This window comes from Dipteris shenzhenensis, chromosome 7 (assembly GCF_047967505.1).
Source record: "Dipteris shenzhenensis isolate YYH24624 ecotype China chromosome 7, Dip_SZ_1.0, whole genome shotgun sequence".
Lineage (NCBI taxonomy): Eukaryota > Viridiplantae > Streptophyta > Polypodiopsida > Gleicheniales > Dipteridaceae > Dipteris > Dipteris shenzhenensis.
In genome coordinates, this window is record NC_141602.1 from 56,507,954 (window position 1) to 56,512,962 (window position 5,009).

Consider the following 5,009-nt stretch of genomic DNA (forward strand, 5'->3'; position numbering starts at 1 on the left):
TTGATAGCTAAAATCCTCTTTTGAATTGCAATCAGTGTCTAGGTACACTTGAAATCTAGAAAACACTTCAAATTTCTCTTTTAAAAAGTAGACCCAACAATATTTGCTATAGTCGTCGATGAAAGTCAAGTAGTAAAGTGAACCATTAATGCTGCAGGTCTAGGCGTAACCCCATACATCTATATGTATCAAATGAAGAATACCTCTTGCTCTAGAGGCGCTTGTGTCGAAGTTGGTTTGCTTTTGTTTGCCAAAGCAGCTGGGCACAACCCCATACATCTATATGTATCAAATCAAGAATACCTCTTGCTCGAGAGGCACTTCTGTCGAAGTTGGTTCGCTTTTGTTTGCTGAAGCAGCATGCTTCGTAAACTTTTCCAAGAAAATGTAGCTTTGGAATCCCAATTGCCATATTTTGATTCCTGAGCTCAATCAAGCTCTTGAAATTGACATGTCCATATCTCTTGTACCATTTTGCAGATAGTGGCATCTATTACGGTTGAGCTGACATGGCATGCAAATCTGGTACTGTAGCTAGCATTCTGAACAAGCATCCTTCCTTGACTCCTTTTCCTACTAGCTAGAATCCTCTAGATTTGTCTCTGAGAGTGCATTCATCTCCGTCGAGGGTGAGACAGTAGTTGTGTTCCGTCGTTTAACCTACTAACAAGAGGTTCTTGCTGAGCTTCAAAACATGGAGTACATCTTTCACTAATCAAGATAGAACTTCAATATATAATCCGATATGAATTACAAGGCTTGTGGCAAATGATGCCGGGAATAGCCAAGAGGCTTTACAAGGCTAAAATGATGGCACAATGCCGTGAAATAGCCGAATAGGCTTTACAATGATGGCATGTGTGTGTGAAATCAAATCATTTGCTATCTGCCCACACAAATCAATCGACATGCCTCTGAACACTCTGAAGTGAACTGATGAACGTCTGGTTTCAGGTCATGTAATGATGTGAAACCGTATGTGAGCGTAGGGACTGACTCCGAGTAGGAACTAGTTGGGGATTTCGGGCATGGCTTAAATTAGCAACTTGGAGGAATTCAAAGCATCTCCTTAATGATGATCTAGTCTATTCTGATCTAAATCTATACCAACCATCGATTGATGAAAGAACATCAAATAATTTCTTTTCTATGGTGGGTCAAATCATCGATGTAGAGGCTGATGTGCGTGTAGGAAGTGGATTTGCGGGCAAGGCTCAAAAGTGAGTGATACTTGCACCAAAATGTGTGCGTGATGTGACAAGCACGTAGAGCACAAAAAATTGATCATTTCATCTTTTTCTAGCACCCTCAAATTCCTCCTGGATCAAGAGATACAACTTGATCTAGGTGGAGGGGCAAAAAAGGAGTGAAATGTGCAGTGATGATGATGTGGTAGTGTGAGTCACATGCAATGATGATGTGGCATTGTGCTTAGCAAGAGGTGTGCCAGTGAAGCACTATAGGGATGTGGCAGGTAGGTGCACATGTAGTGTGTGCACAGTGTGCCTGTGAGGGGGTGATTGTGCTTGGCAGGGGGGTCAGTGCCATGTGGTAGTGATGATGTGGCAGCTGATTGGACTACTGACTAGACTGATGAGGTGGTAGGCTACTGATGTGGCATATGATGATGTGGATGCCACATGCCAACTGAGGTGGCAGATAAGATGATGTGGCAGTCGGCTACCATGTGTCAAAATGTTGACCAAGTTGCTCTATGGTAACCAGGGTAATGTCAGACTAACCATGGCTGGGTGACCAATTGTGACATGGCAAATAATTGGATAGGTTACCATGTGGCAAAAAATTGACCACTCCTCAAACTCAACGTGAGCTAAACCTTAGCTTATCTGCCATGTGGCAGAGAGATAAGGTAGAGAGATTCTACAGAGGGAATAGAGAGAGAATTCTCTACATGGAGAAGGCAACATCGGCGATGCTGTGTGGAGGGTTGCATCTGTGAGTTCTTTCTTCCAAGTGCCGTCGTCAGCTGAAGCATGCAAGTCATCGATGGTGAGTACAGCTGTGTGGCTGTCAGTCACGATTCGAATGATAGTTTGCGACGGATTCGCAGGGAGGAGTTGTACGTGTAGAGTGGCTTAGCTTTTTCTACGTTCCTTCAGAACCTTCTGCCTTCAGAACCATAGAAGATGCTATGGTCGCCTTGTAGGTAGAGAAGGAGGTTGTCATTGGTGCTAGTTGATGGTTGAATCTTTTGAAGGGAGCTGCTATAAAGGAGTGCATTGGCTGCTTATAGAGTGCAAGATCCAGCTATATGGAAGATGAGCGCTGGAGCACTATCAGTTGGCTTTGGATGAATGTTGTAGCCCCATTGTAGCATTTCCACCATTACAGGAGATTGGGTGCCTTCTCATGAGCATGAGCGTCGTTCAGGCTGGTTGACTAAGGGCTTGAAGCTGGAGGCAGTCAATCAAGCAAGCGATGTCAAGTGAGTAGGACCAAATAAGCGAGTGAGAAAAAGAGAGCAAATCATAAATGATTAGGCTACCAACACATAATCTCATTGTATGTATGTACTCATCATTAATAAATATTTATAGTGCTTCCTCAACATTGAACATGATTATAACATAATATTGCAAGTGCACACTAGTAATAGTGTTTTATATTCTATGAGATGAGCTTAAATAGAAAACTTTGGCTATCAACAACAAGTACAGTATAGTTGAAGTGCATCACTTGAGAAAAACATAACCTCACTATATGTATGTACTAATTGTTAATAAAGCTTTATAGTATCACCATAATTTTGAAAATGATTATAACATAAGCTTGTAAGTCTACATTAGTGATAGTGTTATTTATTCTCATGAGATGAGCTTGCATAGAAATGCTTTGGCTACCAACAAGTAGTATATAGTTGAAGTGCATCATTCAATAAAATCTTCAACATCAAACATGATCATAACATGTTATTGAAAGTCTACCTTGGTAAAAGTGTTAAATATATTTTCATCAGAAGAACTTGCATAGAAAACATTTGATTTTTTTGTCCCAATATATAGATAGAGTTCTAACATGCTCCCATTACGAGCAGCCTTGCTCTAGATCTGGTGCAAGTAACTGGCAAAAATTCCATTAAATTTACATTTTGATGCATGAAGTTTTAATAAATGGTGCAAAAGGTCATGATAATCATTTAAATCATGCCTTGCCATTCGTTTTGATAGATGCCAAAGTTCTCATCTTTTGGGCCAAAACAGGCAGCATGTTAACGCGCTCCCTCTCTCCTCCCTCTTTTGGCCCAAAAGATGACAATTTTGACGTCTTGCATCTTTTGATTTACGAATCCAAATGGGGTCATGTTACATATCAAAACGAATGGCAAGGCATGATTTAGATGATTATCATGACCTTTGGCACCATTTAGTAAAACTTCATGCATAAAAATGTGAATTTAATAAACAATTAGTCAATTTCTTGCATCAGATCTGAGGAAAGTTTACCTAATAGGAACCATGTCAATATGTTGTCTATTTTGGCTTCTACCATTGATTTCTATAAGCAGAGATTGATTTGTTTTGGAATTCAATTCATTTTAAAGAAAGGGATGTACTTACTCTTTATATTTTGTTGGGGATTGGTGGGATGTAAGAGTGATTTATTAGGGAGGGTCTTTTTGCAAACAGAAAAACATAGGTTTTGTTCCAAGCATGAATAGAGTTTCAAAAGTCAAGCATTTGCACATGCATTTAATGTGGACTATTCCATTCAAGAAGTCCTATGAAACTTTTGGCTTGTGTGGAAGATTTCATTGGTGATCTCACTTATGCTAGTGGAGAGAGAGAACTTGATTATGGAGGATTAGAAAAAATTAAATGAGTGAAGATAGGGTGCATCATTACTAATGATGCCTTGGCAATGATATAGGTTTAACTCTCTCATGGACTTTTGAAGAACTTAAACAATTGCTAAGATAAGGATTTGTCAATCTATTATTGTTTTGATTTGATTGTTTTCTTTGGCTCGCTCACTTTCTCTTGCTCGCTTTTTTTGGTTTGCTCACTTTTCCTCGCTTTTTGGTAATCCTCTTGAAGCTATTGCGCTTTGGTTGGAATGGTCGTTGTAGTTAGAATCGTGAGCAAGTTGGAGTGAGTTGCTTTAGCATTGTTGCTTCTAGAGCTTGGTCTGTAGTTGGAGATGCATTAATAGCACTAGAAACGGCTCGGTGAAGTGGCTTTGGGTCACTATCAGTTAGCAACTTGTAGAGAGGCCTTTGATCATGAAGGGTCAGCTGAGAGGTACATCTCAAGGTAGAGCTCATTGGCGCCGAGTCTCAAGAGGTTCGTTTATTGCCATAGTTGTAGATTCTACCTTAGTTGATGCATTGCAAGCCTTTGTTGTTGTAGGCTCTAAAGATCTCTCTCTTCCTCAAGGAAACTCTCTCTTGATACAAAAATCTCTATCGATTGTCTAAAAATAGAGACTTCATGATCCCTTTCTCTCTGTCAACTAGCTCTTTCTCTCAATGCAAACCTTTCTCTCTCACTCAAAGTACAAATGAGGATGAACACTCTCTCTCAGGATCTTTCGATGGATGGAATTCCTTTTGCAATGGAAGAATCTCTCCCTAATGGAATGATGGAAATTTCTTTCAAGAATAATGAATCGAATGGAAGGAGATTAATGAAATCTCTCAAACTCTCATGGATGGAATTCTCTCACCCAATGAACGAAATTTTCTCTTATCAACAAAATGAAAAAATGCTCAATCTCTTTCAATCACTCACTCTCAAGGGTTGCAATGCCTCAGCAGAAGGCAAGGGAGCCCTGATACCATGACAAAATATGAAGAGGGGAGAGGAGAACAGTGGAGATGAGGAGAGAGGGCATAGCTAGAGAGCACACCACAAATGACTAATTGTACACTAGATTTAGTTGAAAATGTAGAATATATACAAACCCATTTAGGGTTAGGGTTAGGGCATCTAACCCTTTCCTTTATAGCACTCTATTGGGTTAGTGCTATGCACATATGATCACATGATGGT